The sequence below is a fragment of the Anas platyrhynchos genome, chromosome 21 (genome assembly GCF_047663525.1).
Source record: "Anas platyrhynchos isolate ZD024472 breed Pekin duck chromosome 21, IASCAAS_PekinDuck_T2T, whole genome shotgun sequence".
Taxonomy (NCBI): domain Eukaryota; kingdom Metazoa; phylum Chordata; class Aves; order Anseriformes; family Anatidae; genus Anas; species Anas platyrhynchos.
The window spans coordinates 6,159,680-6,185,271 of record NC_092607.1 but is presented as its reverse complement, the minus strand read 5'-3'; the positions used below and the strand labels follow the sequence as shown (position 1 = coordinate 6,185,271).

The following is a 25,592-nucleotide window of genomic DNA, read 5'->3' as shown; positions in this document are numbered from 1 at the left end:
AGTGTCTGCTGCAACAAGAACTGAACTTTTTTCTAGTTCTAAACAACATGGTAGAGAAAATACTGGACTATTCCCCTATAATTTTTCCCCCTCTGCATTCATTCCAGAAGCAGGAACGAGGCACAGAACAAATGAACACAATTACTATGATAATTCCATTTTTTTTCTAACTACACCGAGGCCATTTGGATATAACAGTTGGTAATTACTGAGTTCTTAATGGCTAGTTTAAGGTTGGCCCAATAACACTACAAAAAGAAGTAGGTAAAAAGCATAGCTGTTTAGACATTTGTTGCTATTGTGAGTGGACCTTGCAAAAGGAATTAGTTTATGTAACTCATATTTCATGAAGGCAAATGAAATCTCAAATGCCCTATAATTATAATAATTATTTCTGCCTGATGTTTAATTACTCTACCTAATGAGCCAGCAGTACTATAATGGGCAGGTAAAGCTCTGATGAAATTGTCTTTCTCTCGTAATCTGGTTTCTAAAAGAGGACAGAGGTTTCGGTGTTTACAGCACCACTTGGTTAACTAGCATCACATTTTCTGAGATTTCCAAAATGGGATTAGTTGTGGCCACCCTGCTTCTGCAAATTGCTGCTCCTATTACAGAAAAGTTGAGTTGAACTGCACACTACACGCTTCTTCAAGAAGTACTTCTTCTGATGTTGATTATAGTGCAAACTAATGATTGCTGATGTCTAAGCAAGGTGACTTTAAAGACGGGTCTAGAAAAAAAGAGTCAATTAAGATCGGCTGGATAAAGGACTTCAGATATGAACACGTGAAACCATGGTTTGCATTAAACAAAATGGATTGTTTTGATTGGGGGTACTGACAAAAGTGATGGATAAATGTAACTTACGTTAAACAGGGACTTTGCCACCATTTACGACACAACAGGGGAAGCAGGATACAGCCCTTCTGGTCTTCCATCCCATTTGCTGAAGAACTCACCTGAAGCACTAGAAGTTCAGGTGCAGACCCTAGTTTGCCCTGATTGCTCCTGCTCTGTGTGAGCATCCCCACAAGACTTGCAAACCTGCTGCGGATCCGAGCTCCCATGGCCGGGCTCTGCAGCCTGGTCCTCAGCACTCGCGTACGGAGGAGCGCGCTGTGTGAGGGAGTGCACTCACCTTTGATTTCTGGCCAAACAAAGAACAAGCAACTCAGCTATTATCCTCCAGCCCAAGGTGTCCAGCCACGGCCATAACCTTGCCCTAAGAGCAGAGGCAGATAGTGAGCTCCCTTCTCCCCATGCTGATGCTGTCCTCAGAGGAAAGGTAAAGTGCCAGAGGGAGTGACAGCAGAAGCTGGGCATTCCTCGATTTTCCTATTGTAATACTGAGGGATACAATAAGATCAAGGCTCATAATTGGATTGAATATGAGTCTAGTAGCTGCAAAATTCCATACTGCTCAGCCTGAAGTAAATAGGAAACACGGAGTGTTTGCCTTTATTTCAAAAAACTGTTCTGAAGCCCGCTGGGCTGTGGAAGGACCACGCTGCTGACATAATCAGGGAAGGCTTTCTCCCTGCACTCCAACATTTGAGAAATTACCGCTTACAAAAAATAAATGGACTCCATTCAAAGCCTGCTGCTCGGTTGCCCACAGCTCTAGGAGGAAAGAGCCCGTCGATGCAGAACTTGTCCTTGCAACTTGCTGCTCTCTGAGCAGCACAAGCCTCTGCCATTAACACCATCCCAATGCTCCCAGGCTGCAGGTGGATCTAAGCTGCACAAATGGAGCCAGGTTTCATTTTAGTTTGAAGTATCAAAATTGCTGACAATTAAACTTAATTGTATGAATAAGCTCCTTAACAGAATGCACCGCTGGGCTTTCATCCAGCCTAGTGCTGGCAAGAAAAGAGAAATCTATACGCGGAGTGTCTGTCAATGTCCTGCGACCTGCGAGAGCGGGGCTTTATCACAGCTTAATAGGAACACACAAGGATCCTGGTCTTCCTGCCTTTCCAAGAAAATTTCATTTTCCTTTTTCATGATGTTTTGCATCAACAGCCTTATCCTCAATGATCTGCTTTTCCCTCACCACATTTTCTTGAAGGTAAATTTCTAGAAAAAGGATTACGTCTTTTCACAGGGTTTAATGATTGGCTTTGCCCTACCCACCCAAACAACAGGCATGAAAAGTCCTAACAAAAAAGGCCCAACGTCTTTTTCCTGGAGGTATCCTTTCTGAAATATTAATGTTTTGTTCCCCCCAGGGCGGCATCTTTATTTGCTGTTTCTCATACAACCAGCTTGTTACTGCATCTGCTTCTACAGCCAGAATTGTAGGCAGCAAAGATGTTCTCGGGGCCCAGGGGTCAGTTGTTTTCTATTTCATTTCTCTTTGGTTTAATTTTAATTTATTTTCCCTTATTCTATCACTTATGGAGATCTGAAGGCAACTACTCAGGTTGAATAAATCTAAATACCATTACCAATAATTGGATGCAGCCTTAGTGTGAGCTCCCGTGATGCTATAAACCCACCTATTTTCATGCTACATAAAGTAGGCTTAAGGAAGGGACAGTTGACCAACACAGCATTGTGAAACTCAGAATTTTTGTCCTATGAATCAACAGATTTTGTCTCCATGTTTTTTCATAAACTATGATTTTATCACATTCTTATAATTACAAACGGGACAAGTCCAAACCCCAGACCAAATGCCACAAGACTATGCAATGCTTTAGAAGCAGATTCTTGTGTTAATTTGTGGTTTGCTCCTATCCCTCATGGTGATAAATGTCCAAAATATCTATTTAACATCTGTGAACTGTGGCAAAACCATATCCCACAGCATCCCAGCAAAGCACCTCGGAGCCCTCACTGAATTTGTCCCCTTGTTACGAGCTCAAGGAACATGGTGACATCGGTCCCATTTCACAGACCAGAAACCGTGACAGAGAGAGGAGCCCAACCCACATGCAACTTCAGTGCCTGCTTCAGACAGGATTCAAAATGACTCTTCCTGAAATCCACAGGAAATAGGGAACTGATAAATGATAAGGACCCAGCACTTCTGGGTCTCATACCAGCCTAGCCTCAAACATTATTTTTGCCACTACAACAGAAAAAAAAAAAGAAAAACACACACACATACGAAACAGGCACACACAAAAAACACTTGTTTTCAGATCCCTTACTCAAAAATGTTTTAACAGTGACTGAGCCAGATTTCTGCTCAACTCGTTGGTTCTGGCATCAAGATTAAAACAAATTAAGGTGATACATCAGAAAAGGACACTCAAAACCGACAAGAATTGAAATAAATAAGTTTTTGAAAAGCTACTCTCTGAATGTCTTCCTTTCTTGACATAAGCTGGATATGAAACACTTCGTGTATTTAATAGATTTTGGGTTAGTCTAGCAGGAGATACTAACTGTAATACATACACTGGAGGAATAGAAAAACTCCAGAAATTGAACATATGAGACCTACAGGAGAAAGAGAAAATTTAACACAGTTTGTAATTTGTCTAAGGCTGAAGAAACAATTTCGCAATTTTTTATTTTATCCCTTGAAGGGAGCAGAACCTCAGAGTCCCCTACAAAATACAGATATCGATTGGAACACGGGATACAAAATAAATCCAGAGGAGCACTGGGAGAAACAGCTCTAAGTGTTGGCAAAGGCACGAGCAGATGCCCAGCAAAGAATGTCGCCTGGGCCAGAGGCAGGTTGTGGAGCCAGGAGAGAGCTTGTGTACCGCGGCTGCTGGGCAGGACTTCAAAAAGTCCAGGAAAAAAAAAAAAAAAAGAAAGGTGAGGGAAAAAAAATATCCAAAGCAAAACAAACCACACGGAGAGGCTGGTGCCAAAGCACACCAAGAGCGCATGATAAGTAAAGGAACCACTGCTGAAGCAAGATAGGAGCCCTGTAGATATTTACGTCTAATTTGTTTGCTTTATGCGAGTGGAGCAAGAAGTAAAATATACATAATTGCAGGCAATTACTAATCCTGTTATTTCAGTGGCATGAGGTCTAGAGACAAATGGAAACTATGATCCTTCAGTGGAGCAAAATATCTGCACTACAGGATGCTCACAGGAGCAGAAGCCAAAACAAAAACAGTAACATATGAAAAAAGCCATCAGAGCCCCTTACCTGAACAGAAAGCGACCTTGTTCCTGCTCTGGGGGCCCAGAATCACTTCCCTCGTGTCCACAAGTCTTGGTTCTCATCCCAGCTCTGACTCCACCATCAGCTATCCGCACGTGGGCTTCTTTCCTTTGCTTTGCACTTGTATTTATTATCTCATATTTTAGTAAGCTTTCAACTTTATTTAAAAACTGGTTTAGAACAAATCAAAAATCCTAAATTGATTCATGAGGATTTACAGCATTTTAATTAGGGAGTGTGTTTTTGAATGATTTAAAGGCTGATAAGAGCTCGAAGCAGCCCGAGATTCCGAGGAAATGAGAAACATGACATTTTGAAAAGGAAACCAATTTTCCTCAACTTACACTGTTGCTCATATAAACCAAATTATAAATATACTCTGTGACTGTAATGCTACAGAGGACTGTTTATGAAAATATGATTAGTAGTGCAATTTTCTCAGGTTTCAGCTGCTTTCTTTTCTTTGTAGACTTTAATGCAGCAAAAAAATCAACATCCTCCCTCCTCAACCACCCATCTTTCTCGAGGAAAATAGAACAGCAAATCGCCTTCTGCAGGACAGCTGGGGGATGCCCTGATAAAACTCTGACGTGCAAAGAGAATTCAGGACAGTTGTGGGGCACAGAAAACATTTCTGTATTAAATGTAAATAAATTTGAACGTGGCTATAATCCCAAGGTTCTGCCTCATCCAAGGCCACAGTTGGTCTTGCACTGACATCCACAGCTCCTAAGAGAGACTGAGAGATGTGGCAACAGGATCCAACTCTGCTGCTCTAAAGAAGAGTTTTCTACTCATAAAATGGCAGTCAGAGGGCAAGGGGGCACACGCTGAGCACTCAAGAGATTACTTTTTGAATACCTTCTGGTCAGGCATGTCATCAACGAAAAAAGAAAGAAAAGATACCAACAAAACCTACCTCAAGCTGCAGAATACCTAGTTACCCCTCAGCTGGCAGCATTAGATGGTGCTGGGACTGTGTGGGATTTGCGGTGAAGCTCATGACTTTGTAGCATTTCTTTGTATCAGTGATCTACTCCAAAAGCTTTGTAGTTTTAGTGTTAGAAAACTCAGCACTGCTAAATTTCAAGTTAAAAATAGAAAAATAATCTGCCTTGCCCCATCTGGATACTAGAGAGCTTTTACTACCTCTTCTGAGAAATTGGGCTCTCTCCTTGTATCAAAGGAAAAAAAGAATGCATTCATTGGCATTCTTCTTTCACAAACAGTGTGTATAGCACTTCAAAAAGGCACCAGATAAAAGTAAAATTATTTTATTTATCAGCAATGATGGGAAGAAAAATGCAAGAGAAGTACTTTCTTGTAAGTGTGTGGTAAGATGACACTGTGTGTTAAATATTAGTTTCTTGGAGCTTGGCAGGTATTTATTACAGAAGACCTACCTTCTCCTGAGTGCTATTTCCAACAAAACACAACTGTCAGTGACATATTTAAGGGTGCTGGAAAGTCAAGACTTCGGAAACTCACTTGGGAGGATCTCAGTTAAGGTGTTTTAGAACCAGTGCCTGCTTTTGCTGGGCAGCTGATGGACCCGCCTCTCTTACCAGCATACCACATGTACACTTTCTGCCTTTTATCATTGAATTTGTGTCTGTATACAAAAATAACTAGTGCTGAGAGCATTAAAGAGACCCAATAAATAGAACAGCAATATCCTTTTAAGTCTTCTTTTTCATTTCTTTAACACTTCTTGCTGCTCCTTTTTTTTCCTTAGAGCAGTCTTAGAGAAACAACAGTGTAACTTCCCCCGACTAGTTTTTAGTATGTATTTAATCTCTCCGCATTCAAATGGTAATAGGTTGTTAAATGTATACCTTCACCAACAGGTGCCTGGTGTGTATAATACCTCTTCATTATACCAGTGAGTGAATAGTATCTTATTTTTTTTTAATATTAATCTCTTTAGCTTTTCAAAAGCAGTGGCACACACCGTAATTCTGAGCTCCCAGCCGATGAATCATTCTATTACTCCCAAACCCATGCAGAGCAAGGCAAGAGACTGTCTAGCTCAATGGCGCTGCTGGATAAAGCACCACGTTGCACCAGAGCTTTGTGAGGATTCAGAGGAAGAAACTACAGCCAAGGATGAAGCTTTGTTGAGACACAAAGGTGAAACCGAATGAATGGTAAGTCCTTCTGGTCCCTCCTGGCCTCCACCTGGCCTCACCTACCCTGTAGCACCTGCACACTGCTTGCTCCTGGTGCATCTGTTGAAATCGAGATATAAATAAGACAGGTTTCATGCCAGGATCTCAAATTAGCTCAGTCAGTGTAGCCATATTCAAACCAATTCTCTGTATCTGCTCTTGCAGAGTGAGGTAGCTCTGCAGAGAGGTTAGAGGGACCAAGGCCAAACCTTCCCTCTGGAAGATGCAGCAGACAGGAGGCCCGAGAGAGCTGTATCAGGAGCCCTGCTCAGAATGACCAGGTGTTGACCTGCATTTCTCACCATTCGTTATGCTGCAGCTCTCTAACTTGTCACGGGAAGCCCAGAAAACCCCAGGGGAGCTGCTGAGGTTGGAGCTGCAGCTCATCAGAAACACGGCAGCCCAGGAGATGAATGCAGTGGAGCTTTACCAGCTTTGCCCACTATGGCCAACATCTGCCCAGCTCCCCCAGCGGCGTGGCACACAGTTCAGCACAATGTACATCTGACGTGTGTACGACACACAGGCTGTTCTCCTTGGCTCAGGGAACCTCTGCAGACAGAGGGATGAGGCACCAGCCTTGTGCCTGTCCAGTTCCCTACCTGCTCTGCCCTGGCCCTGAAACTAACGGGTCGTACGGCTTTGTTCCCCTCAGGAGTCCCTCAAAAAGAACTCCTCCCCCCAAAATGGAGAATGAAAACTAATAAAGGTGCTAAGTACAGCACTGGGGGCCGTAACTTAACCAGTTCTCATAACAGGGGTTTTGAGCACGAATTGCAGAAGAAATTCCTACTCATTTAAAAAGAAGCAGTGGTAGGTGTGAGGCTGCACACAGAGGGCCTGTTTCAAGAGTTTGAGATCCCAAGAAATTATTGAATACAGCAAGCTATCAGGTGGGAAGAGAAATTAAAGAAAATATCCCAAATGGAAGACAGGATCAGCAAAAAAGTTCCAGCACAGCTGAAGCAATCTGAAAATACAGAAGCCAACAAGAAGGGATTTAGGCAGCACTTTGGGGGTGTAAAGCAGTACTGTAAATGGAAAGGGAGAGAGAGCTGATACATGTCTGACAGCAACACATTCTTACAAGCTCCATGTGTAAGAGTTTCCTGTTCTCTCCTGGCCTCTAGGATAACTAAAATCTGGGTCACACAAATCTGAGCCATCTTCCATGTCACACAAAACTAAAATACAATAGGTCATGTTCTTCATCTGTAAATACAAAAACAAAGCAAAATAGAAGAGAAAATGTGATACATAAAGCCTTGCAGAGTCTGTAATAAGAGATGAGAGTACAAACTAGAGGTGAAAAAGCCCAACTGTCCATTCACACCTGGAAATTAGTTACTTGCTGGACGAGAGGGACCATATGAGGCACTGACTCCAGAAAAAGTCAGAGCACACATGTGGGGAACAGCTTCACTTTTGCACTTAGAGGAGCTAAATATATGAACAAATAATACTTCATTAATTTGGGGGTAACACTGCCAAGCATTTTTCTTCACCAGATGCGTTAGCTTAATTGTCAATTAATATATTTACCCTTGTAACGAGACAGTCTTTTTGCAAACGGCATTTTGTGCTGTGTGATTGTGTCTTCAGTTCTCCCTAAAAAAAATACAACCAACTGCTGATGATCAGGTCATACTAAGTTTATACAGAAATTGTTAACATAGGTGATGTTTTAATTTGTTTGTGGTGACAAATGTGATGTATCTGTGAGAGAAAATAAATACAAGAAAACAAATAAAGGTTTCTACATAGATGGCATTATACCCCAAATCCTCACCAGCTTTTCAATGCCAAGAACAAAAAGGATTCACGATTTCCATAATGGAGGAACTGTAAAGCAAAAATGTGTCTAATCTAGTTGCTGGAAGCATACAGTAATAGTCTGCAAACATATAATAGGCAGGGTATGCACATTTGAATAAGAAGGTTGAGAAACAACACGGATTAATTAAAAATACGACAGTGTTGTATGCCAGAACAGTGAGCAAGGAAACAGTCTCTGCGTGGAGCTTCTACGGGGAATAAGATGGGTGTCTTAAAATGGCACGATCAAGGTTTAGGACCAGAAATTCATTCATTATACTTTACAAAAGTCAAGAACAAAAACACTAAAGCAAATCATGGGTGGTATGGATATAAATTATGATATGCCTTTGTTTATTAGAAGTCAGTGTTGTCTGAAACAAGCAGTAGTCTGCTTACAGAAATTGTTAAGAGGATCCAAGCAAACTCCTTCCTGCCCAACACGGCAAAGATGGGTTGTTCTCATTAACCTGTGTGTCTACTGGAAAGTGATCGCACCGTGTCCATCACAGGTGCAAGGGGACAACATTGGATAAAGGTGAGGTGCAGAAAGGATTTAAGGTGAAAACAGTTACTTGATTTAACACCACAAATACACACACCACCCCTGCAACACATTTTAAGATCAACTATTTGGGATAGAAATACACACAAAGAAACTAAGTTCAATAGCAGCATTGCCTTTACGCTACTTAGCGAACAGGGGGAGGAAGGGGAGGCTGCAGTCCTGGATGGGATTTAACAATGCTGGAAGGATGTCCTCAAAGATGTTAAAGAATGATTGAGAAAAAGACTAATGGAAGGTGTTTTCAACTCTAAGAGAAATTAAAAGGAGAACCAGAAAAGCCACAAGGTAACGCAAGAGTTGTCCAATGCTCTATATGCCCTGTCAACTGTATTGGTAACACAGGGCAGCTTATTTCCACTCCTTTTCCTTAAATAAATCAGCATTTTAAAAAAGAATGGCAATTATATTACTGGACATTTTTGCTTGGAAACCCTGATCAAGACTTAACTGCTAAAACACAGAGTGTTAAGAAGAAACGGGGAATGAGAATGTTTAAAGCTTGAAAGCCTGGAGAGAGAACAGAAGGAATTTGCAGAGCACAGAGCGACACACAAAACTCTTACCCTTAAAAGAGCCTCCACGACTTGATTGGTTATAATTACTTGGAACTTTGAGTTTAATCATTTTGGTTTGCTAAGCTAAGTTCTGGCTGGGAAAGAAAGATATATTATTAGGCTTCTTCCCTGAAGAGGTTCAGTTTCCAAGACACTGGAAGTACGGAGAGACTTCCAAAGACAAACTTCAGTGAGGCGCAGGCAATTAAAACTGCATGACAGAAAAAAAAAGTCTATTTCAATCACTTTTGGCCCAGGTGGTAAATGAATACTATATAATTAGCATCAAGTTGCTAACTCTCCTTAGCACATTCGACAGATAAAAGCTACGGTCTCTTTTCCTCGCCAAAGCCTACACTGCCCATGCTTGGTCCCCCCACATTGTTGGAGAGCCCAAAAAGTGCCTACAAAAAAAAGAAATATTTTTGCTTCCTACATCGTCTTGTCAGAAAGCGTGTCCTTCCTGGCCAGCTGACGGGGATGTTATCCCTCCACTCACGTGCAACCCGCATCTGAAACGTGTCCCTTCTGCTCCCCCAGGCAGCGACGTGCAGCAAACCTCTCTACAAAGCTGCGCGCCGTGCAGCTGCCTGCGAGCACTCACTCACGGCTCCTGGGTGGCAATCAGCTATCCAAAATGACAATCATCTATCACTTGGTGCATATCTTTGGGAAAGAACTGAGAAAAACGTCATCCTCAGTATTTTGGTGAAGAAACCGCATGATGAGCAAAACCTCTGAGGCTGCACGCCACCCGGCCCAGCAGCAGGGACTCGGCACCGCAGCCGCCAACCTTCAGCTGGAGAAGTCTCTGCTCTGAAGACAAAGCTGGGAAGAGTCACTACACACTGCCACATCCCCAAAAGGCAGGAGAGAGCGAAGTTACCAGGAAAATATCTGTTTTGCTGTCTTCAAGTCTGGTCATAATGTAAGACAGCTGCGGTATCACAGCACTTCCACCCAGCAGGAAAAGGAGTGGATGAACAGAAAATCATCTCCTTAAGCTTTGGATGGGGAAAGAATAGATATTTTTAAATACGTTTTTCCAATAACTCTGCAGCCAGTATATGTTTTTGTAGTGCTCTAGTCACAAATCATTTCTAAAGGGGAAATTATAACGTGACAAACCGGATTTCTGGTATTGGAATGAATCTGACTGGAAGAAATGGGTAGATCAATAAACCAGCGAAACTCTTGTGTGCAAATAGGCAGAGATTGCCTCCAGAAAAGCACTCCTGGCTGTGCTGGTTCTCTCAGTAGTCCAGTCACCATGGCAGCTTCAGATCTGCAGCGCTGGAGGTGAGGGGTGGGAAGGGTTGTGTGTGTACAGAAGTTACCGCAGTATACGGTGGGATGTGAATTTACAGCTTGCCGTCTTCTCCATAGTAACTTGGAATCTGCCCGCACACATGCCTTAATGCCACAGCTTTGTGTGAGGTCAGTGCAGACATCTCACCACCAGGAAGAAAACAGGTGAGCTACACTGCGTTTAGCAGGAGGTTAAAAGCAGCTACGAGGGCACTTACACCAGAGTAGCTAACAAATTGCAAGTTCGCACCCTTGCTCACCCACAGTGACACCTCCAGGTGCTCAGCTTCCCTGGAAAAGACTAAAACGTTTCCCCTAAGCACGCTGCTAATTGCAGAAATTGGAAGATACCATCGTGAATGCTGAACTAGCAAAAGCCCCGAGCTGGCCACGTGAATATCTCCTAATGTTCAGTTAAGATAAGGCTCAGTATATTGTTCAGTCTGCAGTGGACATTATTTTTTCCCTTTCGCTGGGCTGAAGCTTTTCAGATCAATAGAAAATGGAAAGAAAAAAAAAAAAAAGTATTAATACAGCACATCATCTGTGTTACACTGGAGCCCTATTAAACAGCAGCTCTTCACTCAGCCCTTGTGCCTAATTGCCGCCTGCCGAAGCGCCTCATTTCTTGAAGCCCTTTTATCCTGCTTAATTTCTCCTTAACACTGCTGCCCGCAAGGGTCTGGTTGTCATTGCTCACCCGAGGCTGGGGCCAGTTAGGGACAGCAGGGCTGCTGCAGCTTTGTGCAGCAGGCAGGGCTCGCACAGGGCTGCCTGCTGCGGGCTTGTGCCACGGGGCAGCAAAGCTCCGAGGTCGGGGCTGCTGCTGACAGCATGCCCCAAAACATGCCCTGGATACCAGCTTTACTTTGGAAACGTGACCATAATAGCAGCAAACAAAAAGCAAGGTGAACCAGTCTCCACTCACTAGCTCAGTTGGATCCATGTAGTAGCAAGTCAGCTGGCTTTTATTTTTACTGCATGCTCCAAACAGAATTTAATTTTGAGATTTATTTTAATGTTATCTCAAAAGTAGGAAGGAAAACTTGGAGCTCCAATGAATCTTCCCACCCAAAGTGCTGTTTCTTTCTCTGCTCTCATTCACCAGAAATGTGGGCACACCTCTCACTGCAGCTCCACCCCAGCTGATTCTTGTCCCCAGCTTGGCCGGGCCATCAGCTGCTTGCACAGCCTTCGCCTCCCCGAGGTCTGGGGGCACGGCCAAGCTCCCCCACAGCTCCGGGTGTCCCCTCCCTGCTCCACAGCCCCCTGTCCCTGGGCAGAGAGCTCCGGGCAGGGCTGTACCTGTTGTGAGCAGCCCAGCAGGAGATGACAGTGTTTCCTTGCTGCCCTCCTGTGGCCACGCCACAGCCTGGTACTTTACCACGAATCCCCAAATTTTTATACGAAGATTGTTTGCGCTTGTGGCTTAACCTGGATTGTGTTCTCTGCTCGGCTGTAGTTGCATTTACCAAGACAATTGGTGCTTCTAAGTGAAGGGAGCATGGTTTTGTTTCAGGATCATTAATTTTAATCTGAAACCTCTCAGGTACGCAAGGATTAATATTTAATGGCTGTTCTGTAATGTAATTTCTACAGGCCAATCTTTCATCTTCAAAACTTTACCATCACAGACCTACAAAAGTTAGACTTCAATATGCTAACAACAGTTTATGAACACGGCAATTCTTAAATTCCCCAGCCATCTCCTACAGGCAGGGGTGGTGCTCCTGTGAGTCTTAAAACATGAGCGAACACTTAATTGTCTCTTTTCTTTTCAACTCACTGTCAAGTTCCAAGCGTGAAATGCTGCGAGGAACCGGATCGCTCTCAGGACAAGATGACAGGTAATACCTCTGCAACTGAGGTCATCATCCCAAGATTAAAAGGAGACAGTGCCGACCTAATTCCATCTGTGAGGGGTCTTGGGACCCCTTGTCTAATACAGGAGAATGTTTGTGATGTCCTGATTATAGCAATGTCAGCCAAACACTGCAGATGCTCAGTCTCTAAGACTTACAAACAACAAGAAAAGGCAAGAGTCCATGTACTGGATTTTTTCCCCTTGCTTTATAGCTGCTGTAATTTGTATTTCCCCAGACAGCACGAGTCTGCTTTTTCTCCATGAAAAGGGAGAACAGAACTGCTCCAGGCTGCCCAGGAAAAGAGAGGACAAAATCTTAAATTGACTCATCATGAAAGTGTCACATTACCCCTGGTGTCACAGTGCTCTTGAGAAGCACAGGTGGGACCAAGCCAGCCCGAGGCTGCTTGCTGCTTCTCCCCTAAACGGAGGCAGCAGCAAGTCCTTCTCGTAGTGCTGGTGCTCTCTCAGCCTCCTTTCTGCTCTCCCTGCACAACGCAATTCAGAATCTCACACCACAGAGTGTGAAGAGCTGCGTACAAGACACGACACTAGGCACAAACCCAGTTAGGTAAAGACTTGATTACTTTCTTACCAGTAGTCTCGTTTCCCTTTCTAGCAAGTAAACGATCACTCTGTTTCCAAGGTGAGACGTTCCAGCCACCCAAAAATCCCAAAGTCCCCCATTGTGCTTAGATTCACAGCAGGAACGTGTCCGTCAGTTTGGAACAAATCAGCCTTGCAGCCACTGAGTGTTAGTACTGAGGGTTCATTTCTAATCTAGAGTGAGATTACGAATAAATCCAACTAGCAGAGGACAAAGCTGCTTACACAGTGACTTGTAGTCACAGAGCTGCTGTAATCATATAAGAGAAAAAATCCCAGTAGAGCCAAGAGCTAGGTCATGATGCCTGTGTCAACTCACCTTCCTCAAACAGAGTGTATCCATATGACAATTTTGGCCCCTTTAATCTATCAGGTCCACAAAAATGCACGTGCCTAACTTGTGCCTTGTAGGAAGGCTTTCCTTAGATGCCATGTGAGCAGGTACCTACAGGTGACCCTCAGGTTTCTCCCAAGGTGCTGACCACAAGCCTGTGTGGGACAGGTTCATACCCACATCGGGCACTGAGCTTTGTATTTTATTCTGGTTCTCACTACAAGGCAGGCTGGATTTCAGTAACTGGTGTTGGTCCCTCCCCAGCCTGCTCCACTGACTCTCACGGAAACCTTCAGCATTTCACCCTACTTCACCAAAGCTGGCCCATGACAGTGACTCCTCGGCCTCCACACAAGGTCACAGTGGGACAGAGGCGTCTGCCAGTTCTCCCCAGTCCAGACCACTGACGGATGGGAAAAATCCTGACATTTCATTCCCAAACATATCTGCTATGCACAGTATTTCTAATATGGTCATACAAAGAAGCTGCTTCCCTTGAGTGTTATCAAGGTTGTTTCAACAAAGAAAACTGTATCTAAGTTAAGCACACAATAGTGCTTTCAAATCAGAAGTGACTCCAACACTTGTCTCCATCCAGAAAGCCAACAGCAACTTTACTCTTAAAAATATCATGATGACAAAGAATGAGTTACTTTTGTTTAAATTACAGTTCCACTGGTATCTAGATTAATTGCCAAGTGGGAGCAACAGTTTGGCTAATCATTCTTTATAGAAAAGGCCATGCAGCTGAAAGGAAATCCCAACTGCAAGGCCTGGCGGTGATGCTCAAGCACCATAAGTGCCATATAAAACAATCTTTCTTTAACAGCCATGTTCACCAGGTGTTTATTTCCCAGCTAGCTATGAGCTTGGATTTACCCTGGAAGCAGGAAGACATCACTAAAACCCATGAGCTTTACTTACCACCGAAGCACTGTCTCCACCAGCTGCCTCCCTCCCTGAGGACGGAGCACAGGAGCAGCGAGGACACACGCTCTGGTCCCCAGGCTGCCTTCAAGCAATGGAATATTGAGTGTCAGGTCACCTCATTTTCAGGATGTGAGGTTCACTCGGGCCAGTGCAGGATGCAAAAACTTCTGGTTCTTGGAGCCCTTCAAGGGTTTCTGGAGAGGGAAAGCAGAGGGTGGTAAGGGGCAGGAGCTGTGTGTTCCTCTACAACAGCTGATCCTCAGCCCTTCACAAAGAGAAGGTGAGGCAGAATAAGTCCTTATTACTTTGCCTCTTATATAATATTATAATAATAACATATTGTTATATCTCCCAACACAAACAGGAAGAAATTCCATCCCTACTTCATCCTTACAAACCTGTATTTGTGAGAACTAGTTGTGTCCTGAAATCAATGACAATTTCATCAAAAACACTCAGAACGAGCAAAACTGGGGCCAAATGCTCATCTAGTGATTATCTCTTATGTTACTCTAGATTTCTTTGGGGTATGTTTTTCTTTAATATCTGTGTCTGAATGTTACATTTTTTTTCCTCTGTGCATAATATTCTCTTCATCCCCCCAAATTTAATTTTGTAACTTTTTGCCTTTATCACTTAAATTTTTAGTAGGGAATTTGGGTGTGCTGCCGACAAAATAATAATTTATATTGTATCAGTCAGTATCACTCCATTGTCTAAATCTTTCATAATGGTTTTTCTGCAGCTTCCAATCTTCCTCAGAATAAAACAAATTACTTAGCAAGTGGAATATCTTCTTGTCATAATAATTTAATATTAAAATGTCAATAAGATTTGGTACACACAGCAGAGGGCACAGAGGTACAGAGACAGAGCAGAAATGAAGTAAACTTAATAAAGTGAGTGAGAGGGTACAATAGGGATTGAGTCTGGCTCCTGTACTTGATATGAAAGAACCTTTTTATCCTGCAGTGCAGTACAATCACTGTGTAAGCAATAATATGATTGCTGGAGCACTTATACCTGCTGCCTGCCTGCTTACACAGAGCTGAAGTCCAGTAGCAGCCCCAGCCCCGGGGCTGTGTGTTATTGCAGGAGCAGGGATCGCAGAGCGCTGGATGGTGACAGCAGGGATGGGCCATGGCAGACAGGGTGACACACGGTGAGGAACGAGAGGACGGCCAGAGGCTGGTGGCAGATGCTGGTCTCATCCAAGCACTGTGCAAGGAGACCCTGCTGAACCACTTCCACAGTGTTTGTGCCTTGGGGATGTGAAGGTCATGGTCTGGCATCCTGATCCCAGCGCTGGGTCAGGATTCATGCCGGGGAGGTTCTTGCATACATGGGGTCAGAGCTTAGCACTCAGTTTCACTTTGATGCAGCCCTGGAAGGCCAAATTTTCCTTTGGATTCTGGTACCTGACCTTGCAGATTCCACTGACATGGAATGCCAAATACAGGGGACTTACATAGAGCATTATGAGTTTCTTAAAAAGGCCTGGAAGTCTCAGGAGCAAGTACGTCCCTTTTCTCAGGATGAGGTGGTCAGCAGGACATACTGTGGGACCAGTCCCGCTCTTCCTTGGGCAGCTCCCTCTGTGTCTGCAAAATGAAAGGGCAGAATAACAATCCCAAAATCAGAATAATTCACATTGGAAGAGCCTTTGGATGTCATCCACAACCCACTGGAACCCACTGCTCAGCACAGGGCTAACTTCAAAGTATTGTAAAATCAAAAAGGAACTGAATTTTCATGAGTTTCAGGAACTTATTATTAGGCTCTGCCACATCTCAGACCATAGGAACACCTTTCCCAGATCTAACCACCCTTTTCTCTCCTGCAGCATTCTGTAGATGACTCTTTCCATGCTAGTATGTTACTAAGTTTAAAGTCCCCATGTTCAGTGCCTAATGTCTACTGCAAAAGAAAAAGGATGTAGGTCTTGCTTTAAATGCTCAGTCATAATTTGGGGGATGGAACAAAAAGAAAGACAAAGCCAAAGACTGCTATTATTTCAACCAAAAAAGAAACAGAAGGCTACCATTGAGTATCTACAAGAGGGTTTACTGTTAAAGAAACCCCCCAGCATTGGCCTGGTGCTGGGGCCAGATATGAAGTTGAGGCCGGCATCGGGGGGCCTGCAGTGCCTCGGGCGCCCAGTACTGCTCTAACCACAAGTGTGCACCACGCTGAAATACTCCTACCTATCTCCTACAGCTTTCCATGAGCAAGCATGAGGGGGCCTTAGCCATCCAGAAGGGCACCAGGGAGCCGTAGAAGTGTTCCCACCAGCTTAGAGCAGCGGAAAGTTTAATAAAAGTTTGTGGAGACTTCCCCTGCTAGCAATTTTGCAAGGAATGAATAGGGGAGGTCCTTCACCTGCTCTGGGAGGCTTTTCCTTATTAACTGCTGCCCTCCTATGTGTAAAAATAAAACGGTAAACAGCAAAGTCCTAACAGTCACAGTACTGAATGTCAGGATGACTTAACTGTCAGAGCTATAAACAAAACTGCTAGAAAAGGAGGATTTTTTAAAACCTGCTACCCGTGGAAGGCTGTTTTCTGCAGCATGTTTTTTTCCCAGATCTTGGTCTGTACCAGTTTAAAACCACTCAGCACTTTTCTTGAGAGCTCATTCAACAGGACTAATTGCTCTGATAATAGGAAACTGATGCTGATGTTCAGCCAATATTTTCCTATCCTCCCTAGTGAGCACTTTCTGGCTGCCACCAGGAATCCCTGCCTCTTTTTCTATCTACATGTTAATACATCTATCTACATCTTAAATGGATGATGCTCGCTATATTACTCCCTCCTCCATCCAAATTTCAGCTCAGCAAAACTGCCATTATAAATCTTTTACCTATCAGATACCTTCTGCCACTCCTTTTTAATTACCTTTTATTTGTTAGCTTCTTACTGGTGTTGAAGTGGTCGTAGCTGAATGCAATTTTCTACTTGTGCCCAGCTGGTGCTTTCTGGACAATATTTACCTCCTTTCTCCCTTGCAATGCCTCTGCTCACTCAGACCTAACTGTGTGACAGTCTGACTCGTGGCCATGCTGCCTTGCCAAAAACATACCCTCCAATAGCAGCCATTCTGGACTTCCCCCATTGCCTCTTCTTCCACATATCAGTACTAACCAATACCACACACCCTTCCGCAGATTTCACTTAATTGCACCTTGCCTCACTTCCTTCTCCCTTGGTCCACCAGAGTTTTTTACAGGATGGTTCCCCGTTGTTGTTTGCTATGCCTCCCAATTTAGGTATCATCTGGGAATTTAATTAATGTGCTCTTTATCTGCTTTTCCAGGTCATTAACGGTACTTTTGAACACAACTGGATATAACAGAAGTCCCCAAGGTACTCCTAGTCCCGCTTCCCCTAACTAGCTGCAGCATGCTGCTGTCTGTTGCGCGCTGCCAACAGCTTTCTAGATACTTCGCAGTCCACGAGAGATGGCTCGCCTCCAAGCCAATTAAGAAGAGCTAGTTTTCAAGTGAGGGGTTTTGAGAGCCACTGCATAAAATTATTCACTGGAGTTCAAAGTGACCAAACCACGGAAAGGTCTGATGTGCCTGCATTCACAAATTTCACAAAATGCCTAACCCGGTGAGTTCTCCTCCGCCCTGAGTTTTATACAGACCCACTTCTCTGCTGCACGTCATTAACCTGGATGCTCGCAGCCTACTGGGGCATCTCAGGATTTCACATTCTTGCCTGGATCTGCCTCCATCAGGCCCTGCCTGGGATCCACAGCCCTTTTGGCAACGAGAGGGTGCCAGGGATTTCACACAGCAGCGCTGCATCCTGCAGGCTGCTGCGTGCTCAGTGATGGGCCAAGAACTGCAGGTACATGCAGCGATCACCAGTGTGCAGCAAAGCCTAATAAGCAGGACTTGTAAAGCACTCGGGACCTTCAATTAAAAGCATTCCTTTTTATTATTTTCCATATCATAACTCTTGGGGGCAAAACCATTAGGCTGGTAACCAACTGCAGAACAACTACATCCAAGCATATGTCCACACAGAAACAATGGAAGTGGGTAATTATACAGGAGGAACGTCAGCTGGAGGTTCTCAGCTCTGTGTCAATCCCAAATGGCATTCAGAAAACATTTCAAGGGGATAAAAGCTGCCTCACGGGCGCTATACAAATTTACCATCATAAACACTGAATAATACATTACACTAATCTGATTGCTATTGACTGTTACAGTTGCATGTGTGACCTTGGGCATACATTAATCAAAGGGAGCCGTTCATATTTCCATCTTGTACCCTGCAGCGACGAGCAAAGCTCATCTCAAATCTCTTCTTGTCCCTGTGTTCCTTTCAGTTCCCTCTGATGTTGCTTGGAAATGGAGGCTGGTGTCTGGAGGGAAACAGCTTCTTCTATCTGCCCCTTTTTGTCTGAGCACACATGAATGCTCCCATACAGAATAATAAAAACAGGCACCTTTTTGTCCACCCAGTGCTCTCTGAACCCAATTTAGCAAGTGTCATAATCCTAAAGAGCATTCAAACTTTAGACTAATTGGTTTCCCAGCAGAGGCGCTAACTAATCAGAGAAGCTCTTTGGACTTCCACCAAACGTGCTTCTTATTTACCCTAAGAAATGAGGCATCATCAAAACGGAAGATCCCAGAGCTCTCGTGTACCTAAGACAACGCGGTGCATATGATGTGCTACTCACACGAGGTGCCTGGAGGTTTAAAGCAGAGAAACCAATCTCTCATCAGCTTCTTTTCCCCTTGTTATTACCAGAGGTTAGAGAATATAAGAAAGAGCTGACAATGTGTTGAAAACAAATTGAACGGGCATCACTTTGCCTGCACTGATTCCCTTCTTATCCTTCCCCAAGGCTAGGAGATGATACTTAGGGCATTATATTGCAAAATTCTCATGCACGTGCAGTCTGGCGTGCTGCCTCCAGCCCCGGGTTGGTCTTTGAGCATGAAGAGCCTTCCCCCAGGGCACGTTCCCAGCGGTGGAGCCGTCTCAAGGCTTGTCATAAAAAACATGATGTCAGACAAAACTTCAAAATAATCTAATGAGCCAGTTTCAACATAGTTTCAGACCATTGGCATGCAAATATATTTCTTCAACAGCCGTACTGTGTTTTCTGCGAGTTAAGCATGATAGTCAATAATTTAATGTACAGGATTTAAAAAGGCTGGAATTATTCCCAAAAGCAGTGTTGTGAATGTAGACCATTCATATTTAACAGAAATTTAGATAAATGATGGTAACACTAGTACTGTAAGAATAATTGGCTGTAAATCCACAGGTACCTGCTTTTTAAATGTTTGATATAAAAATAAATAAAACTTGCAAAATCTTGCCATGCTTTCATTAAAAGCTGTCTCTGTGCCTTGACAGGGAGCCCCAACAGGGAGATGCTGAAGAATACCTGGGCAGGAAGAAGAGCCAGTGAGGAGCAGGCTGTTTACTCCTGACAGCCAAGCAGAACTCCCTCCCAGCAACGTGACAAAACACAACTTAATTAGAAAGGCCCATTTTGTCTACAAAGCCTTTTTACGGTCCATGGCCTTTGCTCATATCCACTTACTTTTTCCATCAGTCGCATCACAACCTCAGGGCTGCTGCTGAGAGTTGCCAGGGGAGTGCTGGAAGCTTTCTCCTTTATAAATTTTTCACCCCGGTTCTATTACTCAGAGTGGACTTCCACACCGTAAGAATATAGCCTGATCCCCCCAGACCTTCAGCAGCCCTTGGTGCTCATGCCATGATGAAGAAAAATAGCGCACCTAGACCACTCTTCCGCTCTTTTTCACTACGCAGCACCTCTTCAGTACATAAGAGAGAGTTTCAGGACAAACTAACGGGTATTTTAGGACATCCAAAGAGTGGTCTTAGAAAGAAAGAGAGAATTTCCTAAGGAGAGTCTCAAGGCTGTAATAATCCCTTGGATAAAGCTATGAAACACCACTGAAATTGGAGGAGAAATGTTAGCTGTTGAGCTACCTCGGGAATGAAAACTGAGTGGTTACAGAATTTTGTTCTCTTTGTGGGCTCTTGCCCAAATGACTCAACACAAAACGGTCACGCGCCGAACATCATTCTGCAGAAGTAGTTTTCTTGTCCCTGCTCACTTCCCTCCTCACATCCCACCAGGAACACTTAATTCTACCACCAAACGAAGTCCAAACGGGAGGACTGCTGGCTACTGTGGGCAGGGATGTTTCGAGGTGAAAGACTAACACTATGGGAGAGAATCCAGGGATTAATTCCTCTGAAATCCAGGTTCAAGAAGTAAATAAAAAGAATGGCTGAAGACTGCATCCTGCAGTGCCTGGCTGTGTTGTACTCCCGTGATTCAGACCACTGGCGTTACCCAAATCTGCTTTCCCTTCACACCAGGAGAGGCTGAAGTTAAGGAAGCGGAACCTCAATTTCACTTACACAAGCTTAACGCCAGCCTAACTTCTGACTCCTGTGGGTGTTACTTTTGATTTATACTCATGACGCCAAGAAGAAAATCAGATCGAGGGAGTATAAATCAAAGAGAGATCAATACTGGGCATCAAGGTACTAATTCTATCTCTTGAAGCAGCCCTTCCAATCCGCAGGAGGCCAGGGGACAATTCCCCTGGCTCAGGCACAGCAGATTTATGCTGAGCTCTGGTCCTGGTGCAGGAGAGATGTTGGAGGTGGAAGGGGATGGAGCTGCACCATGTGCTATTAAGAATCTGTGTCTGTCTGGTCTGTCAAACAGTCTGTGGGCAGCTCTGAGAGGTTGTCATAAATCAGCGCACCCTTGCTTTGGGGTCTGCTGATGAGAGCTAAAACGGTTTAAAATCATCTTTCACCAGTGCTTTTCCTTTCAGCTATCACAAGCATCTTGCCTTCAGGAACCACCACTGAACCTCAGCTTCACACCTCCCCTAAAGAAATGACCACAAGAATAAGAGGTGACTTAAACCTCTTCCTCAAAACCCAGGCCAAACAGCACAGCAGTGGTTTCTACCTCCCATGACACGACAGCGGTGAAGCTGGTCTTTAAAGCACGCTGAAATGTTTTGTGCCAGGAGCTGGCACGCGATGGCCAGGGAGGGCTGGGCCGCCAGTCCCCAGGAGGACACGGTTCAGCATTAAGCGTGCCCAGCATGCAGCCTGTGAAGCACCAGACAGACATTCAACCAAACCAACAGCTTGTGTGGTGGGGCCTTCACTTGTTTTTAGGAGACATATTAAAAAGGATGAGGTGATTTGGCTGCTTGATGTACATATATTATGGAAGTTTGAAAATCAAAGGGTTTGGAAGTGGAAGAGTGGGTGAGGCATGGAAAATGGGCAAGAACTTTTTACTTTAGCAAATTTTGCAAGGTGTGGATCAAAGGACAAGTTCTGCACTTCCTTCCTTTGTGGAAATTTGCAGAAGAATGTGATTGAAAGGGGAGTTTTGTTTGGGGGTGTCTAGGGGGCTGGTATGGAGAGATTGATGGCACGTTAAATTGCAATAGCTGATACCATAATTAAGTAATAAAACTCTGCATGCAGTAATTATAGGACGTGTCAAACTGAGTTATCAGGCAGGGGGCCAAAGGCCAAGTGATTAACCATCTGAGAAGTGCAACAATTCCCTGGAAGTGCTCAGCCCACAGTGCTGTTGCTGCAATGAAAAATAATTTAATAAACGCCAGAGAGTAGGACCGGCATCACAGCTCCTCCCTGAGCCCACGGCAGCGCCCCATGACTCACAGCAGGCTCCCAGGCTGCTTGAAATGGAGTCAAAGGAGCTGCCCAGGGCCCTGGCTGTGAGGCTGAGCACGATTTTGGAATTTGTGCCTTCCTCTGACTGACCTCCAGAAAGCAGGCCCGCGGTACGCCCCATGAGCATGCTGCACCCATCCCTGCACTACCTGCGGCTGTCGCACCCCAGGGTGCTCGGGTTTGCTGAGGACAGGACCCGGGTGCTCCCGGTCAGCCAAAGCTGAGATGTGCTTTAGAAAGCTGCTCATCCTTTTAGCAATCAGAACAATCTCGCAGCAGAGATGGGGTGCTTTACTTAATGTGGTGTCTAAGATAGCTGCTGCACCAGCCACTGAGGATAATTCCTATCACTGCAGATTTCACACAGAGAGGTTTCTAGTTCATTAGCTCCAAAGAAATAAAGGGGGGACGACTGATCTCTATCTCAGTACAGAGATACATAAAATTGTATTTTTCTCTGAAAGTTATTCTGTCTGCTGCTTGAGGAGTGGAGACAGCAAATTTGTTAATGAACTGAGCTGCCTCATAATCGTTCAGACTTCAGGAGCTCACGGCTGGGCTGAGCTCAGGACCACGAGGGGTTTTATTTGCAGGGTCAGTGCTCCCGCTGGGTACTTGGACACTTTACACAGATGTCAGTCTTCTGCAGGGTATTGCTACCTTGCTGCACGATACCTATAAAGGTCCAAACTACTTGCTTTTTAATTTCATTTTATGTGCCTTCTGCTCGAGGAATAGGAGTTCTTGCCTTACCTTCTTTAAACACTTTGTTACTTTTTATTTCTCTCTATCATTACCCCTTATTCCTCTAACATCTAGGATATATAGTTCTAATCTTTTAATCTCTCCACACACTGCACTTTTCCATTCTGTTCATCATTTTCAGCGCCTTCCCTAGACCTTTTTTATTTCTGCCCTATCCTTCTTTAAGGCTGGAGAGCAAAACAGAGCAAAGCGTCCGTGTCCAGGTGTCACTTCATATAAAAGTTACAAAACAATATTGTACTATCAGCTAGCCCTTTCCTAATGCAAGCAAATATTCTGCTGGCTTCCCTGGCTATTGCTTCTTAGGTTCTGTTGGCAATGACGCCTTACTCCTTTCCTGACTACCTACAGTTAATTTAACACCAAGTTCACGTACAAGTAGTTTAAACTCTCCCCTTTTTCCTTTCAGGAAAAATGTAGCCTACCTAAGGGTCTACCAAAACTATTTTCTACCTTGCAGTTACTGTTGGCAATCTAAATCGTTATTTTGGCTTGGCAGTGGGGCAGGTGCTGGGGCATCACTCCACTCAGCTTGTCCTGACACGTTTATCAGTCGTTCCTTCGTAAGAGGACTGATGCCCATGTAGCTGCTTACCTCCCAATGAATGTTTGTAAGAGACCATTTAAAACCTTGTTGCAGATGGCAACGTTTGAAAGATAGTTTTTTCTCCACTCTGCTGCAGCAACACAAAGTGTAATAGACTGGAGAGAAGTGGTTTCTTTCTTACAGAATAGCACAATTTTGTCCAGGAGATAACATTAAGGAGCATTTCATAACTACTGTATTTTTAGCTCATTTATTTGATTAAAGTGAGTATTGTTTCTCTGTGCTGTCCAGATGATTCCTGATATGAGAAATTTGTACATATTATGTACTTGACAGTCCTTCACCATACTATACACCTCATGCTGTGTATGTAAGCTCGTGTGATTGGCACTGACTTAGTGTTAAATGCAAGGAAGTCACACGCTCGGACTCGGTTTCCCTCTATGGCTAATGCAGATAATGATACCAACCTGTTTTTATGAAGCACATTGAACCCATCACACCAAGCACAATGTAAAGCCCTTTGCCTTTAACTACCTGATGCATGCACACGCTACCATATCTTTTTGTCTTTCCATAAAACCGATTCTTAAATTGCCATCATTCTGATTTTTCATTACCCCTACTGACTGCCAGTAAACCTCTCCTCTTTCATCCCAATGTCAGTGATGGGAGGACAAGAAATTTTGCTATTTAAAAAAATTCATAAACACAGCCTTCTGAACACCCTAGGAGGCTGTGCAGACACCAGAGCCTGCCTATAGGCTTCCAGGGACCACAGTACTCACCACCTGCCTAAGCCAGCACGTGACAAAAGTTTTGGGTATCCGGCATCTGCAGCTGCTTGCTGTAAGACCTTTAGCCCATTTCTGGAGTGTTATTGAACACATTAACATTAAAAAATAACAAGTTATATAAATAAGTTAAATGAATAATTGATTTCAGTGACTTAAATTAACTCCTCACTTTAACAAGTAAGAAAAATACCTGCCTTTCTCTCCCTTCACACACTCTTCCTCAGCCTCAGTTATGAATCACTTCTCTGTTCCTGCCATGCAGCTCCAGCATGACTTCCCTTCAATGTGCACAAGAAGCCTTTCTCTCCTTCCCTCTTGTCTCTCTTGGATCTTATTAAATGAGGCAGAGTCACTCCGCAGCCCCTCGTTAGGGGCAAGGCTGGTGCAGATGGAGGAGCTGCAACACCTGGGTGAAGCAAAAAGGCAGAAGTTATTCCTGAAATAGCAGAGGGATGGAAACAGTGCTCCTGCGTTACTGGTGTTCACCTCTGCGAGGGTAATTCTGCCATTCTCTTATGTGAGCATGAGGAAGGCATTCTTTAATAATGCAAACATTAAAGAAACTCAAAGTCTTATCATCACTGCCTGCTAATAACCTCACAGCACACCTTCTATGAAGTGGGAGCATATATCACGTTTCCAGATTAGAATTAGAAGCACAAACACCATTAAATGGAAACTTAATTATATAATATTGTTTAATGGCTGTTTTTATGTTTTAGAAGTGTATTCAGCAATGTTCCTGGATTTCCTCTCTTTGCAATTACAGCAAACATTAAATCATTACATCTATTTCACAAATGTTTACCGCAGAAACATGACAACACCAGCCTGCAAGCACAGGATACTTAGCGTGGTGGCCACACGCTTCAGTTACATGGTGGCCGTTCCAAATACCCACTTAAGTCTCAGAACTACATTTCAGAAGGTGCCTTTCTAAATGAGGCCACTTTTCTGAGCTACATGCTAAAGACTAGGCAAGCTAAAACAAATGCAAAGGATATTGGAAGTGTATTTCCAAAACTAGAGCTGGCTACAAAGTAGGGAAGGCTGCTCGTGGAAATGGGCTTCCCCATTTGGCACTTCTTTGTTGCTAAGGATGCTGAGACTTACGGAAACTTGACCTGGGGTCCTCACAGCCCCTGGAGAAAGCTCTGCTGAGCATCTTGGGTTCTGGCAAATTGGTGAGCAAAGCAGAATTTTGAAAAAGAGTTTTGCGCATTTTTCCTCTGAAGTGGGCATTTCAGGCATACTGGCCAGCTGCACTGAGCACTCGGTTCCTGCCTGTTATGGTCTATGTGCTCCCCAGGTGTTTGCTCTCATCCTCATGGTATAACATCGCCTACAAATTCCCTATAAGCTTAAAAAATGCAGATTTCTGCAAAATTTCTATGCCATCTCTATTAAATGCCAAATGTCTCTCAGATAGTAGAAAAGATCTCCAGGTTTCTAATTCAATGCC

At 44.0% G+C, this 25,592-nt stretch overlaps 1 long non-coding RNA gene across 1 annotated transcript in view; it reads right to left on the bottom strand.

The window, feature by feature from the left end:
• The window catches only part of LOC139999241 (uncharacterized), a 39,557-nt gene extending 23,531 nt beyond the window's left edge, over positions 1 to 16,026 (bottom strand). The window contains exons 1-2 of the long non-coding RNA XR_011804570.1: positions 15,751 to 16,026; positions 14,277 to 14,476 (exon numbers count right to left, since the gene is read on the bottom strand). This is a non-coding gene — a long non-coding RNA (uncharacterized lncRNA). The remainder of the gene's footprint in view (positions 1 to 14,276; positions 14,477 to 15,750) is intronic.
• Positions 16,027 to 25,592: the final 9,566 nt, after the last annotated feature.